The sequence below is a fragment of the Ambystoma mexicanum genome, chromosome 6p, assembly GCF_040938575.1.
Source record: "Ambystoma mexicanum isolate Mex_15411 chromosome 6p, UKY_AmexF1_1, whole genome shotgun sequence".
Taxonomy (NCBI): Eukaryota; Metazoa; Chordata; class Amphibia; order Caudata; family Ambystomatidae; genus Ambystoma; species Ambystoma mexicanum.
This window is the reverse complement of record NC_090935.1, coordinates 1,544,813,817-1,544,836,504: the sequence shown is the minus strand read 5'-3', so window position 1 is coordinate 1,544,836,504 and position 22,688 is coordinate 1,544,813,817. Positions and strand designations below refer to the sequence as shown.

Below are 22,688 nucleotides of genomic sequence, written 5' to 3'. Positions count from 1 at the left end.
TGTTTGAAAGAAGTGACAAACTATACAGCCAGTCATCAATAGGTGGTTGCATGTCACTCATAGTCATAGTCTCAAAATTTGCTTTTTAGCCATCAAGAGGGCTCTATATACCCAAAAGAGCTTATCAGCAGACAGATTGTAGAGATCACGGCCGACACCATGTGAGCTTGGTATATGGTCTTTTATTTAAGTATATATAGGAGCAGGCAACAAGCACTGCACCTAGCACGGCAGAAACAGTGAAAATGGTTCCAGAACTAAAGTTATTTCTGGAACACTAACAAAAGTAAACAGCAACATCACCCAAGAATCAACTCAACATATCTCCCTCCCTATACATTGCAAAACAATAATACCCGAGTACATCACTCACAATAGAAATCCTTGAAACGAATAGGAATCCTTTTGATTCTGCCTTTAGGCCTGTCCATGACCATGGTCTGATCATCCACCCCATTTCTCCCGTGGTGCAACTCATCTACCTCCACCTCTACATTTACATTACCACTCTCCAGCACCACTTCATCATTCCTTTCTGCAGAACTTTTGACCAACCTCCCCTTTGACCAGACCTCACCTCCTTCTACAATCACCACACTGTCGTGAACCGCTGCAATCCTCTTTGGCCCTGTAAACTTGCTCTGCAGACACTTGGACCCAAATCTGGGATTCTTTATCAGAACTAAATCCCCCACAGCCCACTCCAATGTCTTGGCACTTGCTGCCAAATAAAACCTGTGCATATACTCACTTTGAGCCTCTGTTATCAATTTCATTACTTCCTGCCGGTCAACATTCACACATCCTGATAAACCCAACCAACCAAGGTACAACTTGGTGGCTGGCTGACAGCCCTTTAAGGATACAAATGGAGAAACCTTGGTGATGGAATGAGGTGTGATGCAGTAACTCCACACCATCTCTTTTAGGACCTCCATCCACGACAACCCCAAACTAAATACCAACTGTGCCCCTCCTTTGAGAAACCTATTGACCCGTTTGACTAATCCATTCAATCTGGTGTGATACAATGCTATGCGCAAATGTCAGATCCCAAAGCGTGCAAGAAACTCCTTCATCTTCGCTGACCAAAACTTAACCCCATTGTCCGTAATAATTTCAGCTGGAAAACCCTCTCTGAAAAACATATCTTCAAAAAACGTTATCATGTCACTTGTGGTGGCTTCCCTCAAAGCTCTCCACTCTAACCATTTGGAGTGGTAATCGACCATGACTACAACAAACCTAAAACCAACCACTAAACCTTGAATGGGGGCCCATAATATCTACTGCTATCTTCCTCCAAGGTTCACTCGGAACCTATACCGGAGACAGCGGAATCTCTCTCACAACCTTCCCTTTGTCTCTCCTCTCACACTCCTGCATAAATGGACCTTCCTTTCCACATCACTGTCCATTCCCGGCCACCAAAACGACTGCCTCAATAATCTCTTTGTGCCTCCCATTCCTGGGAGGACCTAATGAGCTAGATTCACCAACCTACCCCTGACCCCTTCAGGGGGAACAACTTTGGAAACTCTCCTCAGCCTGCTACCATCCTCAGAGAGACTTAACTCATGTTTTACCTCATAAAATTGATCAAACCTTTAATCCAAACCTCTTTACCTGGCCACCCTCCTACAGTCCATTCCTTCACTTTAGACACTGTCACATCCTCTCCACCCGCTTCAATCCACTCTGCTTTACTTACAGCAGTCTCCACCACATTGGGAATTATCATGTCTTCCTCCCGGATCATTCCTACAGAATCCCCTACCACCTCAACAGGAAGGCGAGACAATCAGCTACAACATTCTCTCTACCTGGTACATAGCACATCCTGAAATTGTACCCTTGTAAGCCAACCATCCACATGGAGATTCTGGGCGAGCCCTTTGCCCAACCACTGCTACTCATCAACTGCACCGGGGGATTATGATCTGTCTTGACCAGAAATTCTTGACCCCACAAGAAAAACTTAAAATGTAAAATCACCCAAAATACGGCCAGTGCTTCCCTTTCTATCACAGAGTAATTTCGTTCAGCACCCCTTAAGGGCCTAGAGGCAAAGGCAATTACATGCTCCTCTATTCCTGAATCAATCTGAATTAATGAGGCCCCCAAACCTGACAAACTTGCATCAACAGATAGGACAGTCTTTATGCCACACACAAAGCCTCCCAAGGACGGCGCATTCCCAATGCCTTCTTTGATTTTCATAAAAGCCACTTGGCACTCCTCCGACCAATTGAAACAGACTCCTTTTTTCAGCACTTTTCTCAATGGACTAGATATGGTGGAAAAGTTGTTAACAAATTTATGGTAAAACTCGGCCATACCTCTGAAAGATCTTAACTGCTGTTTGTCCAATGGTGCAGAAGCTTTACATATACCCTCTACCAAACTAAACTTGGGAGAAACTCCTTGCCCCGAAATGTTGTGCCCTAGATACTCCACCTCCTTCACACCAATCCTACATTTGCTCCTCTGTACAGTGAGACCACCCTTCCTCAATCTTTCCAGAACACACCTTAACACCACCTCATGTTCCTTTTCACTATCAGCATACACCAGTATGTCATCTTGGAACACTACAAAATTCCCCAATCCTTTCAACACTTCCATCACCCTTTGGAACACAGAGGCAGCCGTAGCCAAGCCAAATGGCATGCGTAAGTACTTAAATGTTCCCTCAGGAGTAACGAAAGCCGTAACATGCTGGCTTCTCTTGGATAATGGCACCTGATGATAAGCTGCCGAGAGATCAATAACAGAGAACCAACTGGATTCTCCAAGTGTGGCTAGTTTCTCTGCGATAATCGGCAAAGGATGTCTCTCTACCAATATGTTTCTATTCAGTTCTCTGAGGTCCACACACAAACTCAGATTCCCGTTGCTCTTGGCTACCAGAACCACAGGAGATAGCCACTCAGTCCCTTTAATACGTTCAATAACTCCTTTCTGGATAGGATTAACCAACTCCTCATGAAGTTGCGGTCTCGTTTTCAGTGGAACTGGCCTCACTCTGTGCACCAGTAGTGGAGCCTTAGGTTTCAATTTAATAACGTGCTCAAAATCCTTCAGCTTTCCTAGATTCTCAGTGAACACCTCAGGAAATTCCTTCGACCACTTGTCATCCACCTCCGCTATGGTGACAGGAGTCAATGCACTTGCCTGGATTCTCACCCCCAGTTTCCTTTGCTCTTCCCACCCTAAGAGCGAGGCACCTTTCTTGGCAACCAAAATGTCGGCAGTACACTCCCTTCCTTTGTAAAATACATGGCCCTGGAATTCCCCAATCAATTCAATGGCCGACTCCCCATAGCCACAGGGCTGAACTTTGGCCAGAGTTGGATCCTGCACCTCTTTATATAGTGTGTGCTTGAGTGTCTTCTCCGATACTATGGTCCATGGAGATGCAACTTTCATCTTTAGACTGCACCCTTCCACTAAAAATCGCAAGACCGCTTGCTTCACCTGACACAGCAGAAATCTCGAAAATATGTTGTGGTAATCCTTCTTGACTGGGCGGGGCCATGTTGGTTACCCTTGTGGATGGCTGATGTTAGGGAGAATTCTCTGTTTAGGCTGAATTTCCTAACCTAGTGAGTCCCCCAGCAGCTTTGCTGGATTTCTGGAGTTTGTTTTTTTCTCTCCTGCCAAGAGTGAGACTCTTTTTCCCACTCTTGGACATGATTTATGGTGTTCCTTTGACTGTTTGTGTTTTATGGGCTATGGGGTCCTTTACTCCATAGGGTCTCATGTGTTTTTACTATGTATGTTACACAGCACCCTCCGTGCAGTGACACAGGGGTGTCATAATGACACCCCACCATAGACTCCATACCCTGGGACTGACTACTGTCTCCCAGGGCATGTAAAGTCACCATTGGCTTTACTAGTCCCAAATTATTAACAGAAACCGGTACAAACCATCATATTGTGGACGTACTGGTCGGGGCAATTCGATTGCCCCGGGGTCTGTTAGTCGAGGGGGCACGTCTCCGTCCCCCCTGATCGAGTTTTGGCTGGTGGCAGTGGATACTACTTTTTATATTCGACCGCGAATATATCCCTATGGGATTTTCCCATTGTTCGAGGCTACCAACTTTAATTATTTAATTCTCATAGCCTCGAACATGCCGCCGGTTTATTTATTTAATATTAATTCGCCGGTTGGTATTTTTTGCCAGGACTCGATTCTAAAATGGCGTTTGTGTTCTCTTCTGTGACTCCAACCCAAGTCGAGCCCTTTGTTCTACTTTTGGCGGGCTTCTCCACAGAAGCCTCCAAAAGTGGTGCCACTCTGTCTGGGTACCACAGGGGGTGTGGGAGGGGGTTTAGGCACCCTGGACTGAGTTACCTTGGTAACTCAAGTCGCACTCTGGTGTGATTGGCCAAGAGCCGCTGGCTCACCACTTAGCATGTTTGATTGACAGCTAGGCTGAGTGAATGGGGGTGTGCTGCATGAAAGCAGGGCTTTGGGGACTGGAACTTCAGAAGTCACCACAGGACCTGAGAATCCGACGAGGGAGAAGCTGAGCCGACCTGCTATGACGACACCACCGGTGGAGCCCTGCGGAACCGACTCACCACTTCCCGATGACAGAGAAGATCTCCCTGCTGGAGAGTCGTCATCTCCTGACTGGTGGGCACAACCAGTTTACCTTCTTTTCCTCGCATCCCAGGACGTCTTGTGGTCGAATTGCCCGTGCCAAGCACCCCGGCAACCGGATAGCCACTTACCACTGGACCGCAAACTAAAGGACCGCTCCTTTTAACTGAGAACTCTGTGGCTGGTTTCTTCCCTGGCAGTGCAACGGACTCCTGTCTTCCTCCCCGACGAGATCCCCTCTTCCCCCGGACGAAGCACCGACTTGCATCCGCTGCCAGGAACAACTGCCCCCGCTGGAGTATTCTCACCACTTTAAGGTACCGTGTCCGCCAGGCCTCCCTTTCTAAAGATTGCTACAAGGTAATAATAATCCCTTAACCTTCTGGACTGGGCTGGCCGCCTTGACCATCTAACTGGTCCCTTTCTTTTGGTCCAACTCTTTCTGAACCTTTTCGAGACTTTTGTGCACTTTTCAACCGTGTGACCTTGGGCACATTTCGTTCTGATCCTCTTAAAGTGGATCCGACCTTCTGAACTCTAACTTCACGTTTTGACTCTGCCTTTTTCCTCTCTTACTGTGTTCTTGTGAAAGTGTTGGGATCTGTTTCAATTTATACTCTGCTTTTCTCTCCCTTTTAAAACGAATTATTGGAGTGCCATCTGCGTTAAGTGCTCACCGCTGTCTGAAAATAAGTGGGGCTTTACTTAAGACATGTCTAATATTCTTTTAAGGGAGTGTATATCTTTTAGTGACCGTGTTTTTGAACTGCTTAATATTAGTGCCTGTGTGTTTTACTAGATGTGTTTGAATAAATAATTATATCTCTTTTACACCAAGCTCTGGTCAGTGTTTGCTTGTTACTGCCTAACTCTTCTTGAGGGACGTCTGACTGCTCAGCCACAGCTACCAAGTGAATCTGTGTGGTACAGACTGCTACCAAGTGGGTTTACTGCCAAAGACCTGTGGTCTTAAATCTTTTGCAGTGGTCCCAGAGGGAACTGCACAGGTTTCTGCCTAACAGCTGATTTGGTGGATCGCCGCTGTGTTCTCTCTGATCCACCATGTTTATGGAGGACTCCTTGCACGTATGCGAAATGGCCCCAGCGTCTGCACTTGAAGCATTCCGCAAATCTGGCAGGGCAAGATGCATTATTCGCTCCCACACTTGGCGCACTTCCATTTCCACCATTCTTTTCTTGGACCTGGACCCACTGACTTTTTCTTCAGGCCAACTGCACAAACACTTTGTGCCACTTGTTTATCCACTTTCATTTCTCTCATGTATTGTGGCGTCTGTTCAATGCTGCGTGTGAGTTCCACAGCCTGCTCTAATGATATATCTTTGGCCAGCAATTTTTCTTGCACTCTTAGACTGTTGGTGCATCTAACCAGCTAGTCCCTAACTTACGAGTCAGTCAGGTCTCCAAACTCGCATGTGTGGCTCAATGTCCTCAGAGAAGCCACATAGGATTCTACAGACTCTGCACTGTCTTGATTACGCTGAAAAAACATGTGCCTCTAAAATGTGACATTCTTTTTCGGTTATAAGTGCTCCTCAATTTGCTTGGCAGCAAGAGTATATTCGTCGGTGTCGCCTGCACCTACCTCGTGATGAGCCACCAATCCATCAAACACACATCGTCCTTCGGGACCTAGATTGTGCAGTAACAGTGCTTTCCTCCTGGCTGCGCTAAACCTATCGCCTCCTATGGCTACTGGGTAATTCTCGAACATGCGCCTCCACCTCTCCCATCTGACAGGGGGATGGCCAGGCTTTGCCAGAAAAGGTGAGGGCGAAGGAAACGCAGCAGCCATTTCCGTTATCTCAGGATTGACACCTAATGTTTGAACAGGAATCGCCACTGTTCTTGTCTCCCACAAAGTGTGTACTTGTCAGTTTTAATTAGGCTAATAGTCACGTACTGTATTGGACAGGACTGGTTACACTCTACTACAAAGAGTTTGTGGCCTTAAAAACGAATAGCACCATAGTGTTCTTGACTGCATTTATTCAATAATAGGCCCTAGAACAGCAGGCGTTGTTTATCAGACGTGTGGAATTCCTCTGCTAGCGTGAGTCCTTAGTGTTTGTGCGACATCACAATCTAGACTGAAAATCTCTCCATTGTCTCTTAGAATTCAGCTTCCAGCTGATCGTTTGTAGGGACACGATGCATTGCCTGGCAGCTACGTCACAATCAGGGATGATAAAATGTAAGAGTTCCTTGGACGCTCTGCGGTGCCTGGTAACACACGTCCAAATGGGGATTTCCAACTGCGCACATGCACAGATGCCGCACCTCCCTTTCAGGCTCTCGCGGCTTGGCCCAGCACGCGGGTACGTGCGAGCGTGAGCAAAATTGGGTCCTTCACCTCCTCCCACCTCCACCACACAGCACCCCTGCTGAGCTGTGTGGCGAAGAGCCGCAGCGCCTGTTGCCGACTCTCCTCTCTCTGCTTACAGCCGCTGTCGTCGGACCAGTTGCTCAGGGCTCATTGCAGCGGGCGCGGTCACGGTGGATCTCCTTCCTTTTCGGATTCCTCACTGCCAGTGTAGAGATCACAGCAAACACCATGTGAGCTTGGCATATGGTCTTTTATTTAAGTATATATAGGAGCAGGCAACAGGCACTGCACCAAGCACGGCACCAACAGTAAAAGTGTTTCCAGAACTAAAGTTAGTTCTGGAACACTAACAAAATTAAACAGCATCGTCAGCCAAGAATCAAATCAACACAGATCAATAGTAGCAGGAAACAAACCCAACCCACAGATCAGCGGTATACCAGAGAGGGAAAGACTATAGATACAGCTATGAATGTCAAGGTACGTGTGGATGAGAGTGGTCGCATGTCTGGAGCCATTAATACGTATAGGGGGCTCTGACAGGATATGTGCTAGCCCCCGCTTTTTTCAACCTATGCCTGTCGGATCTGGGTGACCATCTTAAACAAGTTAGAGCTTTCCCACCACTATGGGTACTCTAACGATTCATTACCTTACCTACGCTGACAATCTGGTCCTCTTAGACTAGACCCCCTATAGGTCTTCAGCGCAGCCTGGATGCTTTGGGCCTCTATATGACGAATCATGAACTGTCTATCAACACCCAAAAATTGAACATTATGATCCGTGCCAACAAAAATAAGAAACTATATCACAGTTGGAAGATTAATGGGGCAATGATGGACATAGTAGATCAATAGGCATACCCAGGATTCTCTATATATAATTGCTCACAGGCAAATGCACACTTTGACAAACTAAAAAAGAAATGTGGTATATACACAGCATGCTTAATGGCGTCCAAGAGACTCCACCGGCAACAGCCACTACTCTACTCCAAAAAACTTGAAATACTTCCAGAAACCAGTTATGCTCAGTCACCAAGTAACTAGCCTGGTGAGTTACTCACATGGTGATATTGGGGCATGACTCTAACCCAGAGGAAGCCTAGGGATTCTGGGCCAGTGTATCATGAATTGCCAGACTCTGGAAATCAGAGTCTGAAGATTATAAAATGGGATAATGAGGTGATTCAGAATCAGTCCTGCCATCAGGGCCCTTCAAGCTATTCCGTTAAAATGTGACTCTACTCCTTGTTGCCCGCCCCATCGTATTTAACAAGAAGGCTTAGTAGTTTTTCTTAAGCGGTTAATTGGGGGTTAAAGCTTCCCTGCTGGCTGCCTTTCTTTGTTTAGCTATGCAGAGGACAGTAAACCTGTACTGTGATAATCTGTACTTTTAACATCCTCTCCATTGCTATGTCCAGGGTTTGCTTGAGGATGAGGTCACAGGGTGGAGCGGAAGGTATGGACATATGCCCTACAGAAACATTAGTCCTCACAAATTGAAGGATGGTCCACTTTAATTGTGCACTGTTGGCCAAAGACCGACCTTTCCGAAAAATGTTCAATAATCAGACATGTTAAACCCTTCTTTGAGCTCCTTAGACTGGGGTACCTAATAGGAAATGTCAACAGTGGAACTCATCAAGCTATCCAAAGTTAAAGCTAAGACTAGGCAAATCACTCATTCAATTTGCATTAGGAAACGCATTCTCCAATTATAATCTATGCACCCCACAACTGCCTCACCTAACACAAGTACTTTACCTAGGTTGCACTGAATTCACTCTTTCCTTATCTGAGAAACCTGATGGTATTCTCCCTCCTCCTCCTCATGGATCCTCTGGGCAGGTGGCCAGGGAAGGGTCATCAGTCTTGGATCGTGACCCTGCGGGTAGACAAGCGAGGGAGCATCACCTGGGTGGACGGTCTGTGGGGACTGGGAGTGGGATGCCCAGGGAGAAACATGGTACCCCCACTTTCCTAACACTGACTTCCCTTCCCTCAACCTTCATGGCCTATTTTCATTCATGCCCTATCTTAACCTTTAAATACCCACTGAGATTGCCACTGATAGTACTGAAAAGAGGAACAAGCAACTAGGAGTAATACACACTTCTATTATAAACACCACTCCTAGTACTGGAACAAACAAGAGGGGTTTGAAGACATCCATTACTGAAGATCAGGCATGTCCCATTGTTGGGATTAAGTATGGTCAGACCCAGGCCTGACAAGCTAAAAACTCACACCTGAAGCCCCTTAATAGGGCTCGGGTGTATAAAAGAGGAAGGCCCAAACGAGAAGGAGGAGAAGCAGAGAGAGAACAAGGAGCCAAGATGACGTGTTTGGAAGAGACTCAGAAGTCTGGATGCCAGCATCTATCCCGTAGGACCTGGCGCTGTTGGGTGCAGAACTGGGAATCCTCTGGAAGGTGGGCAGCGGGGCTGGCAAACTGGAGAGAGGGAGGGAGAGAGAGAGAGAGAAAGAGAGAGAGAGAGAGAGAGAGACCCCACCCGTGCCAAGACACGGAGGTAGCTGGTGCTGCAAAAGCAACCTGGAGCAGCAGAGACACGTTCTGCATCTATAGCAAAGTCAGAGGTCAAGAAGTGCAGTCTGGATGTGCCTGATGAATTTAGCGGTCTGCTTAACTGCCACGAAGAAGGTGAGCGAGAGCAACAGGATCTGCTTGACATTCGAAGCGCTGGTTAGTGTCAAAGGACACGGGGAGACCGGAGTGCTCCTGGGACCACAGGAAAGTGACGGTTCAAGTGAATGTGAACCGAACCATATTGAACCCCAAACTGAATTGAAACAACTAATTGAATATACTAAACACTGAACTTATTTGAAACTACTAATTGAGTACACTGAACACCCAACTGAAGTTAGAAAATGCTATTTGAATAAGATAACAGGATTTTAAACACTGACTGAACATTTAACGTCACACCCACTTATTGAATGTCAGACTGTATGTGAATATATATGGAATATTGAACAATCCTTTAAGTATTCTAACAAACCGTGTGAGATAGGCTCATAACTATAAGGAGGCTCATAACTATAAGGTAGAACAAAAGACTGACATAGAAGAGTGTTACACTAAGCAAAGTGTGAGAAGTCAGTAGCCTGAAGCAGAAGAGCCTGAGAAGGGGCCAAACAAGATTAAAGGTACTCATGGTTGCGCAACCTGTGGTAGATGGACTGTGTGCTCTGACAACTGCGCCTAGACCAGAAAGTCCTAAATGATGATAATCAAAGGACATTGGAAATGATTCATGAAGAACTGTGAAACAATTTGTAAAGCAAGTTAGAAGGCGGGTAAAGTAGACCTTTTTGTTTTCTCGTATTGAACATTAAGCGGATGAAAGCAGTAGGTGTGCTCTAGTGACATCTTGGGAAGGGAACCCTGAGAGTTGAAAGAACTGAGAATTGCTGTCTTGTGGAAGGGGACCTCAAGACCACCTTTTTGTATAAACTATATTGTATTGAACTTGGTGAAGGGAACTTCAAGATTTGTCGGAACATTGTGGAGACAAACATCCATCATAGCTGTGTTGAACTTGGGATAGGGAACCCAAGAAAGAGTTAGGAACAGCTGAGACTTTACTTTTCAATAGTATTCTATTGACTAAAATCCCATAACATATTTTCTCTAGATGTGAGGATAAGCATACGCTTTTGACACAGACAGACCTTTTGTTTTGGACTTAAAGACACAGTCGTCCTTTTCGTTGTATTTGGGCAGGAAAACTCCCTACCTTAGCTATAGAACAGGTTAGGCTTTACAACATCCTGATATTTTGAATAAATCATTCTTGAAACATGGAATCTGTTGTTTGTGTCATCTCTTGATACCATGGCTGTCTCACACTTATGATGCATGGATGTTGTCGCACACTTATGATGCTCCTCAGGCTGTTTCTTTTTTTATTATTTACCATCCACCTGGCCCGCTTGGGTCATTCTGCGAGGACATTGATCATCATCTTTGTCATATTCTTTCTAGCCCAATTCTGCTTGTTCTACTTGGAGAGTTTAACCTCCACCTTTCCTCTATTCACTCTGCCTCAACCTTTCCTTTCTATCCTTGACTCTCATTTACTATCCCCTCTCTTTACTCCATCTTCCCATACTTCTGGCTCTTTACTAGATTTAAAGCTTCACCTGTTTATCTATCTGATCACTTGTTACTCTCTGTATCACTTCTTCCTCCTACTTCTCATATCTCCTCTACTCCATCTACACCTAAAACATTCTTTGGATGTGTTCTATGCAATTTTAACTCTACGCTTTTCTGTAATACCTGTACTACTATTCTTACCGCTCTCACGCAATTATGCTCCCTTACTGCTGACGAGGCCTTGTTTATCCTTTCTTCATTTTTCTTTAGGTCTCGACCAACTCTCTCCTCTATCTGCTTTTCAGCCTACCCGCAAACCTGCCCAAACCTGGCTTTCCCCTCATCTTTATTCTATGCAGCTCCTTCTCTGTCGTTTGGAAAGGCGCTGGCTTAAAATGTGTTCTTCTTCAAATCACTGTGCTTATTTCTCTTACCACACTCTCTATGAAGAATGTCTAAACTCTGCCAAACGTATTTATTTCTCAGATCTTCTTCATACTCAAGCTGCCATCCCTAGGCGCCTCTTTCAAACTCTAACTCGGCTCCTCTCTCTGCCTTCTCCTGATCCATTGATTAATTCTACTCTATCTGCATCTGACTTTGCTCTTTTCTTTTCTTCTGAAGTCCATTCGCTACGTCGGGACATTGTAAACTTGTCCTCTTCTAATACTCCACTTTCCTCCCTTCCTGCTCCCTTGACTCTTATTTCTAGCTTTGGTCCTGCCTCTGACACTGTTGTATTATTTTTATTGGCTAACGTTTATCCTACAGCAGCTCCTACGGATCCAATTGTATCCACTCTTATTCCTAAAATCTATCCTTCTCTTGTACCATTTCTAGTCTCTTTCTTTAATACCTGCCTTTCTACTTCTACTTTTCTGCCAGTTTTCAAACATGCAACTATTATTCCCATTTTTAAAAAAACCCTCAGCTAATCCTCTTATTGTGTCTAATTTTCGCCCTATCTCTCTTTTACCCTATTTATCTAAGCTTCTGAAGCATCTTGTCTATTTTCAGATTTCCTCCTTTGTTAATGGTCTATCTCTTCTTCCGCGCTTTCAGTTTAGTTTTCGCGCTCGCCATTCCACTGAGACTGCTCTGGTTTGTGTGCTTAATTCTCTTCTTTCTGCTCGCTATTCTAAACACTCATCTATTCTTATTCTTCTTGATCTATCTGCAACTTTTGACACGGTGGACCATTCTTTGATCTTGGAAACTCTTTCTTCCTTTGGTCTAAGGGGTTCTGTTCTTTCCTGGTTTTCTTCTCATCTATCTAACAGAACTTTTTCTGTCTCCTGGGGTGGTAAGGCCTCCTTCCCTTTCCCCCTTAATCACGGTGTTCCCCAAGGCTCAGTCCTGGGTCCTTTTCTATTTTCACTATACACTTCACTACTCACTCCTATTATTTCTTCCTTTGGTCTTTCACATCACTTCTACCCTGATGACACTCAACTTTTTCAATCCTTCTCTACGTTCACTCCGGAAATACACCACACTCTTACGACTTGTCTTTCTGCCTTTAAAGCTTGGATGGCGTCTCATTTCCTTTCTCTAAATGCCGGGAAGACAGAGGTCTTATTCTTCCCTGCTTGTACTCTTTCCCCTCAACCTCCACCACCCACTATTTCCTTTCCTCCCTCTACTCTTTCTCTCTCCTACTGTACGTAATCTTGGTCTCCAACTGGACTGGAAATCTCTCTTTTACTCACCACATTTCTCTCGCCTCTCCTGTCGCTTTCATCTCTATAATATTTGCAAAGTTTGCTCCTTTCTCACTTTCCATGCTACTAAATTTCTTATCTCTTCTCTTATCTTTTCTTGATTTTTTTTTTTTTTTTTACTTTTCTGTTCCCTTTTTCGGTCTCCCTTGTTCTCGTCTTGCTCCTTTAAAATCCTTCATTCTTCTGTTCGTCTTCTCTGTCTTCTCTCCTACCATGACTCTATTTCAGCTTCACTTGCTACTCTTTGTTCGGTACCTTTCCATTCTCAACTTAACTTTCATTTTCTTTGCTTAGTCTTTAAATCACTCTATGGGCTAGCTCCTGACTATTTTACAGCACTTCTGTCCTTCTACACTCTCTCTCGCTCTCTCCACTCTTCCTGTCTTTTTAGGTTAGATGTTCCCCGTCCTCCCTGTGCCCAGTCCTGTTTCCGGTCCGTTCAGCTTCTTGCCCCTCTTCATTGGAACACTCTTCCCTTTTCTCTTCGGTCTATCACTGTTTATTCTCTTTTTTGAGTTTCCCTGAAAACTCATCTCATTCACTGTTCCTAATTGCTCGCTATCAGAATTTGATGTTTGACCTGTACCATTGACCATTAATTTGTACTGTCTGATTTTAACTCTGTACAGCGCTTTGGATTAAGGCGCTATATAAACTAAAAATAAAATACAAATACAAATGCCTGACCATGGGCGGTCAATGAGTGGGCCCATAGCGAAACAACACCTATAGACTGTGTGTCCCTCCTCACATGTCACTTTCAACGTCCCTCCGCAAGTGACATTCCTCCCTATCTGTATTCTATTGAAATAGTTTAGGTTTATAGGTTTCATAAACAACACCTAATAGCCCAAACTAAAAATGAAACAAGTTGGTGATAATATAACACAACATTCAATAATAAACATATATATAGTCACCACAGTTTTTTGCAATGCATTTAATTACTTCGATCAATAAAAGAGGTAAGTGAAGGGATGCAGTAAGATGGAACCAAGTCACAAGAAATATCCTCTAGCTTCAGCAGTCCAATCCCTAAGAACAGTGGGGCCTTGTGCCGAAAGGTCACAGTGCATCGCCCCAGAATGTATCTGATGCTGGCAAGTTATTTGTGTTGGTGTTAGGGAAGAGATGCAACAAAGTTAATAGGTAAGTAAAATGTGTTAATATCTTTCAGGTGTTACTGCTCAGCTGCTGTTAGGTAGAATATTCATCTTGTGTGTAATGCTCTCCACTTGTGAGTTCCCCAGCACTTTTTGCTGGACGGTTGGGTTTGTGTCTGACTCTCCTGAGTGAGTGATAACCTTTTTTCTCACTCGTTCTATTTCTGTGACTATGAGAACACTTTTGGTTATTTTTGATAGTCTGATTTCCTACGTCTTTTTATTGCATCTTTATTTTAATATTGCAACACGCAGCACCTTCTGTGCAGGTTTGCTCCTTGAGCCTCCCTCTTTGGTTTTCTTTTATTTTCCTGATCTAACTTAATCTTACCAGGATAGAGGGATACTTTTGATCCTACCTATGTTTTTCTTTTGTGCGATCAGCACACCCCACCTTATGTGGAGTGCTGAGCGGACACATTGCTTCCCCTTTTTTACTTCTCCCATAACTTTCTAGTTACATTGACAAGTCTATCTGAGTGGCTGGTGGCAGTGGATAATTTTCTACCGATTTTGTGAAACATACATCGCAGGCTCTAATCACAGCTGTAGTAAGGGACATATGGGACTCCATTGAACTAAAATGGTGTCTTGTCTTCTTTTTTTGTCTTGTCCTTTCTTGAGCCTGTTTCTGCCGGCCTGGGTGGGGGAAGTCCTGCTTCCTCTTTTGTCTTTGATGGGCTCCCATGGGAAGGCCCCCCCCCGGAGATGCCAGTGTGTCTGCGAGGACAGGAAGCTGGGAGGACACTGAACTGCTCAGGTCTTTGTCCTCTAGTGTGTCTGCTTCAATCCAGTTCTGACTAAGTGCCTGGCTGTCCCCTTTGGACAACCACCACCCAAGGTTTGAATGTTGGCTGGGTTCCTGTCTATAAGGCGAGGGTACTGATGCAGAAGCCAGACTTCACCACTGGAAGATCCATTCCAAAGAAGAAGAAAGAAGGAGGACACCTGCAACTTCCTCCAGCGACCACCATTGCGTCTGAGGGAGCACTGCAGCTCCAGCACTTTCTTCTGTGCGACAGAGAAGACCCCGACCAGATAACTTCCTCCCTTGGACTGGTGGGACTAACCAGTCAAAAGACCAGCTACAGTTTGGACCGTCCCACGATGAGCTGCTACCTTCCGGGCGTGCAATCTCTGACTGCCCGGAGACCTCTGGCACGGCTGCAGTGCATTGTCTTGTCCTGCGCAATGCTGGCTGCAAACTCGTGGGCACATGTCTGAGCCTACAGAGACTCCATCCCGATCGTAGAAGATCCCTCAGCTGAGTCGTGGACTGAGAGAAGGAAGAAAGTCTGCTGGGTGACAACCCTCACTTCTAGAAAGCCTGTGTTGAGCCTCCACAACCATGTGCCACAAAGATCATCTACTGGGGCATCCCTGTGACTGAGTCTGACTGCCTGCTCCGGCCAAAAGTTCTTCCTCCAGCCGCCAAGCCCAGAGACCCGAACCGGAGCTGCTGTTGCTTCACCTTGGGAACCTGATGGTGACATCGCTGTTCTTTACCAGATAAGGTACTTTTGAAGGGATTGTGTCCTCCGACGTATTCCTTATCTTTGATAGATCATCTCCCAGCTTGCTGGCCTCGGAATGTTTTTTTCAGTAGACTTTTTTTTTTTTTAGCGTCCGTTGCTCAGTTCTGTCTTTACGCCCTTCGTGGGGCCTCGGAATATCGTTGCTCAGTTCTTCAGTCAAATATATCAATATATTCCTCGTGAATACCGACTCGTACTCGAAGGCTTCCTCACCGGAACCGATGACTCCACGGTCCGGCTTCAAAAAATTTCGAGACTGTGGAAAGAAAATGTCATTGACGGATCCTCACAGGATCTGTTTGTGGTGCCTGGGAATCGAGCACCATTGTTCGGATTGCGAGGACTGCATGTCCATGACGGCGAAAGCCTTAAAGGAGCGTAAGGGGAAGCTCGAGAGAGGTAAGGCAGTTAAAACTTCTTCGAAAGTTTCCTCGGCGGAGTCGAGACATTCGTCTCCTCGCCATCACAAAAGACATTCTCGTTCTAGGTCTCGAAGCAGTTCCCATCACTCTTTGAGATCTAAGCATTCAAAAAAGAGACGTTGAAGATCCCCTTCCTCGTCTTCGTCTTCTTCCGTTTCCCCAAAAAGGGTCTCCTGCCCCACAAAACATAGCTCTCAGGCTGAGTGGGAGGAATTCAGGAAAAAGATGCTAAGCGTCTTTGAGAAAGCCGCCTCGACCCCCTTGAAGACTGCTGAGGGTGATACCCTGGGTGAAAGACCCGAAAAATCAAAAAGTCGTGAGTCACAGTACCCGGCAAAAGAAGCCACTCGAGAGCGTCATGAACCCTCGAGTAAAGGCAAAGTTGCGTCTTCGACGCCGTCGTCGAAGATCCCTTCGACACATAGATCGGTGTCATCAACACCGTTATCGAAGGGTTCTTCGACGCACAGGTCAGTCGAGTCGACGCCGTCTTCGACGTCGACGCCGAGAAAGGATAAACCCACGGCCACCTCACAGCCAGTGGTCATACCCAGAGCCTCGAGCATGAGAATGTCGTCGACAACCTCGAGTAGAATCCCGATACTCTCGAGTTCATCGAGGCCTCTACCACCTTTCTCAACGCCTTTTTCGATGGCTTCGATGGCTTCGAAGCCTTTGACGTCTGCGTCAACGACGTTGACGTTTTCTCAGCCAATCATGACAAATTTGGCTCCTTCTGCTCTGGAAATGGGATTAATACCATTTTCAAGACCTGACCACTCCAGGGTCTTATCTTCTATTTATGAAGAAGGGGAGGATTCGGATCAGGAAATAACTTTTGAGTTGCAGGGATCTGCAACTCCTGCACCAGAGGAATTTACCTCTGAGGAAGGTAGGTTGAAAGACCTCCATGAAACCCTACAGGAAGCAAGTGGGTTGGACACTTCCCCAGCAGTGGAATTTGCCACACCAGACCCAGGGGAACATGCTGAAACCCCTTATAGAACCTTGATGGCAAGGATAATAGAGTTTATGGGATGGTCCACACTCTCACCTGCTTTTCAGCAAGACAACCTCACAGACATCTTGGTCAAAGGTCCACAGGAGGATCCTGTGGTGCCATTTCATGCGGCATTACAGAGGAGAATATTGGCAAACTGGGAAACACCTGAAGTAATCCCAGCAGTTAACAAAAAATTATCAGCTAAATATCGTGTGTCTTCTGCTGACCCTGAATATTTATCCAAACACCCAACTCCGGAGAGTCTGGTTGTTCAGGCAGCTACTTCAGCAGGTAGTAAATCGGCTTACCCTACTGTTCCACAGGACAGGGATGATAAGAGATATGACTCTATGGCCAAAAAAGTCTTCTCCGCATGTACCATGGCGTTGAAATCCATCAATGCTACTTGTATGCTCGCAAGGTTCAGCCACACACTTTGGGAGTGTGCTTCTTCAGTGGCTGACTGCCTCCCGGAGGGAGAAGAAAGGGAAGCGTTTCTCAACATCATTAAAGATGGTAAGGACGCAATGTGCGAATCCCTTCAGACTGGCATCGATTCTGCTGACAGTATCAGCAGGGCCATGGCGGCAAGTACAATAACCAGGAGATTTGCTTGGTTGCAAAAGTGTGGTTCTGCTCCAGATGTGCAAAGCAGACTCTTGAATATGCCCTTTGACAGCTCTTCTTTGTTTGGTAAGAAGGCGGATGACAGGTTAGAAAAACTACAAACATCAAAGGCAACAGCAAAATCCTTAGGAGCTGAAATCCGTCAGACACCATATCGCCCCTCAGGAACCTCTTGGGGAGGTAAGTCCTTTCGCTTCTATTGCACATTCGGAAAGGGCAGAGGACAGCCGGTTCAAAGGGGTCCGAAGAAATTCACCCGAGGTGGACGGGGTAAAAACACAAAAGCTGCAGCAGCAGCAGGTGCCTCTTTACCCTCGGCATCTGCATCAGCCGCCTCCAAACCGCTCTGAGGACTCTCCTCACAAGACACCAGTAGGGGGCAGGTTAACTCAACATCTGACGGAATGGCAGGCTATTACGTCAGATGCTTGTGCATTGGAGACAGTTGCCCAAGGTTACTGCCTGCCTTTTCTACGCATCCCTCAGAGTCATCCACCGGGGAACAGCTCTCTGAGAGTTCCAGACCCGCTCCTCTTGCAGGAAATTGTAGACCTGCTAGAGAAAGGTGCCATAGAACCGGTACCTGTAGCAGAGAGGAACAAGGGCTGGTACTCCCCCTACTTTCTCATACCGAAGAAAGACGGAGGGCTGAGACTTATCTTGGACTTATGAGAATTGAACAAGTTCCTCAGGAAGGACAAGTTCAAGATGGTAACTCTCTCTCAGATCCTTCAGGTCCTCCAGCTCCAGGACTGGCTGGTATCTCTGGACCTCCAGGATGCTTATTTCCATGTGCCAATCCATCTCAAACACAGGAAATACCTGAGGTTCGCAATTGGCGGCTCTCATTATCAATTTCGAGTTCTGCCATTTGGGCTGACCTCCGCCCCAAGGGTCTTCACCAAGCTAATGTCGGTAGTGGCTGAAAGTCTAAGGAGGGAAGGGATCCACGTCTACCCCTACCTGGATGATTGGCTGATCAGAGCTGTATCTTCGGAACAAGCTCAGATCCAGCTAGATTATGTCTGCCACTTCCTTCACAAACTGGGCTTCTCCCTAAATTTAAAGAAGTCACAGATGATACCATCACAGAGACTCCAGTTCATTGGAGCGGTCCTGGACACTTTCCTGGGAAAAGCCTCGCCACCAGAGGTGAGGGCTCAAGATATTCTGCAGATGGTCACCAAGTTTCAAAATGCCCAACGTCTCCGAGCCTTTTTGAGGTTGCTAGGCCTCATGGCATCCTGCATATTCCTTGTGCCAGAGGCTCGCGTGAGAATGAGATCTCTTCAGTGGGCACTGAGAACTCAGTGGTCACAATTCTCAGGGATAATGACAGACCCCCTTCAGATTCCGGACAAGGTGGCTCGAGACCTTCAGTGGTGTGCCTGCCAGGAAAACATCTTGAAGGGGGAACTGTTTTGGCAACCATGGCTGGAGATAACAGTAGTCACAGATGCCTCACTCACGGGGTGGGGAGCCCATACCAACGACATGACCATCAGCGGTCGTTGTTCTCCATCGGAGTCCAGACTACATATCAACCTGTTAGAGCTGAGAGCAATCAGACTAGCACTGAAGGCTTTTCTGCCATCTGTACAGGGGAAAAATGTCCTGATAATGATGGACAACACAGTGGCCATGCACTACCTCAACAAAAGAGGAGGTGTAGGATCACTACCACTGTGCAGAGAGGCAATGCAGCTCTGGTGTTGGGCAATTCAAGAAGGAATCTCTCTATCGGCAGCCCACTTAGCCGGAGAGAAGAATTTAACGGCGGACGCTCTGAGCAGGCAGGGCACAGTCTGTCAGAGTGTGCGGCAGTTCCTTCCCCCTGAGACTCCTCACCTGGGTCTTCAGTGGGGTTTGATGACCTCGGTCTCCTTCTTCTTTCCTTCTGGGGACTCTTTCTTTCGTCGCTTGACTTGATCGTCCTTCTTCCCTTCTTGCGTTCGAAGAGATAGGGACGGTCTCCCCCCGAGGCCACCTTGCCCGCCTATGGATCTGGCAGTCAGGTGAACCCAGGGGAGTCCGTTCCTCAAAACAGGGAAAAAGCCGGATATGGCAGAAAAAACCCTGTGTGTTAGTCGATGGTATTGGCCGATCCGGGGTGAAGACTGGAGAGGCTGGTGTAGTCCCGTATCAGGTGAAACAGCAAGGTAAAAGAAGGCCTGATCCTCCTGGATAAGGGTTCGCTCCAAGCGATGTTCTGTGAGAGATTTGGGGTTCGGCAGCTCTCTGGAAGCAAGGTACTATTCCTACCAGGAGGTAAATGGAAAAAAGATCTGGAGGCTAAAGAAGTATGGATAGCCACAATAGAAACCTGGAGGAAATAGGAAAAGATGAAGATAACAAGCAGGAGGGAGTACCGGAGAAAGCCAGGGCGCCAGAGAGCGAGAGAAAGAGAGAGCGAGGGAGAGAGAGAGAGAGAGAGAGAGAATCGAAGGTGGGTGAAACACAGAAGAGAATGTGACTGGAGCGAGAGAAAGAGAGAGCGAGGGAGAGAGCGAGGGAGAGAGAGAGAGAGAGAGAGAGAGAGAGTCGAAGGTAGGTGAAACACAGAAGAAAATGTGACTGCTCCGAGAAACACAGCGGAAGGTAAACCGAGCCCACTAGACCCCGAGGAAGAAATTTAAAGGAACAGAAACCGGAAAGCTCACTCGAAAAGTGAGCCTTGGTCGGGAACAATCGGCCGCGGAAAGGCAGACCGAAGGTAAGAGAACTTAGTGAAAGAGGCTGGACAGGAGAAAAAAGGGGTCTGTACAAGAGGGAAAGACGAGGGAAGGCTCAGGACGAACACAAGGAAAAGCTTGAAAGTGGGGCACTGCGGCAAAGCGAAAGTCAAAAGACCGACGAATGCGAGTTGCAACGCGAGTTGCAGGGGGCGTGGTCTCCTATTATACCTGCCGGTCCACGACGACTAGAGCGTCAAGCGGACCGGTAGAGTGTAACGCTCACCTGATTCTCGCAGAGGCGCCGGTCTTGACTGGGCGACTACCGTATCTTCAAAGGTGATGTGTAGCACCCGGTTGGCTCTTTGGGCTGGACCTCTGTGCACTGTATGCCTGACGTGTAGAGTGAGATGTCTGCAGATAGAAAATATGGGGTTAATGAACTGGGGTTATTGGGGTGTCCCTATCTCTTTCCTCTTCTCCTCTCCTGTAGACCCCCAAAGGTTAACGCTCTCACCTTAGGTAAGCGAATGCCGAGCTCTCCATCTGCCTCGGGGCAGGGTGCTGTAGCCAGTTTCTTCACTGGATAGGTAGCGCAGGCCTCTTGACTTCAGAGGACTGCTGTCCGTCGTTTACTGCACGAACGGTAAGTTTCGAGTCATTCAAATGTCTTTTTAAAGTCTTTAGTAATGATGTCTCTTGTTTTGCAGGGTTCCGGCGATGGCGGATGACGGGCTGAAGTGAGTTGAAGATGGAGCCCGTGTGATGAATAGAAGCGCCTGGAAGCACGTGAGTAAGCGCTTGTTGCCTGCTTCACGATGCGCTCTAACTGTCTTTTTATTTTGCAGGTACGAGTTCGGAGCGGCTGCAGGGTGCCGGAATACCCACTGGATTAGATGCGGAAAGGAGTAATGGCACGTGAGTATTAAAGTTCCCCAATGTCTTTAAACGCACCTTGTTTTGTCTTTCAGATGCGGATGCAGCGCCGAAGGCCTCCGGAGCGTGCGAAGAGTTGGTAAGCTTTTGTCTTTCAGATGCCGGAATGCAGTATGAAGACCTCCGGAGCGCACGAAGAGTAGGTAAGCCTTTGCCTTTCAGATGCCGGAATGCAGTGTGAAGACCTCCGGAGCGCACGAAGAGTAGGTAAGCCTTTGCCTTTCAGATGCCGGAATGCTAACCTGTTCTTTCTTGTCTTTATAGGTGTTGCTGAAAACTGGATTCAGGATGGTAAGCCTTTTTCCTTAGGCCCAGGACTGGATGCAGAAGACACGATGAGCGTCCTGCTGCAGAGGGTGCAGAATAACGCAAAGCAAGATTCATCCACCGGGTGTGGTTTAAATAGCCTCCTGTAGTGCTTAGGTGTCTCCTTCCACAGCCACGCCTAAGTAAGAAAAGGGTTCCTGGTAAGAAAAGAGTTCCTGCCTTCCAGAAGAGTTCCAGTGTTCTAAATCTAGGGAGTGGCTCCAGCCCCACCCAACAGGAAAAGTAGTTCCAAACAGAAGAGGATCAGAGGCTCAACTGGCAGGCAAGTAAGCAGCATGGTCTGCTGCAGGTAAGTCCACCCAAGCATTATGAGCCCGGCGCTTCCAGCGCTGGGACTGGGCATATTTATGAGCCTGGTGCCACTGGCGCCAGGCCTGGGTCCAAAAGGTCCCAATTGGGACTGGTTGGCACTCGGAACCTGGGTTATAGATCTGCTTCCAAGGGAGTTGGGAAAACCCTGACCTTTTGGAAGCAGAGATCATGACATAGAGAGGCTCCATATCGCCTCCATCTTGCCCAGAGTTTCCACGGCCGCGGTGTGACACAGTCTCCCACGAGTGGGAACTAGCTCAGGAAGTCCTTCAGGAGATCTTCGCCCTTTGGGGAACCCCTCAAGTGGATCTGTTTGCCACCAGTACCAACAGAAAGTGCGATCTGTTCTGTTCAAGGGAATTTCCCCCGAGAGGAGCTCTAGGGGACGCGTTCATAGTGGACTGGGAGTTTCCACTCCTGTACGCGTTTCCACCAGTCCCTGTCATTCCTCAAATGATCAGGAGGTTGAGAAGATTTCGGAGAACCATGATCCTAATTGCCCCAGACTGGGCCAGGAGAATGTGGTACCCAGACCTTCTGGACATGTCCATCTGCCCTCCAATTCGTCTTCCACCCAAGGAGAATCTTCTCTCACAGAAGGGAGGTCAGGTTCTCCACCCAGACATCAGAACCCTCAACCTTCATGCCTGGCTTCTGAAATGTTGGGATTCAAGGATTGGGACCTCCCTGATGAACTCATGGAAGTGTTGCTTTCGGCCAGAAGGCCAGCAACAAAGTCTTTATACCGCTGCCGTTGGAACAAGTTTTGCAGCTGGTGTAGAGAAGAGAATATCGACCCCTTTTCATGTGGTACACCAACGGTGTTATCCTTTCTACTCTACTTGGCAAATTCAGGCCTTCAAGTTGGCACTATCAAGGG

At 46.9% G+C, this 22,688-nt stretch overlaps 1 protein-coding gene across 1 annotated transcript in view; it reads left to right on the top strand.

The window, feature by feature from the left end:
• The window catches only part of DNAH6 (dynein axonemal heavy chain 6), a 3,423,448-nt gene that overhangs the window by 1,574,572 nt on the left and 1,826,188 nt on the right, over positions 1-22,688 (top strand). The window lies entirely within an intron of this gene.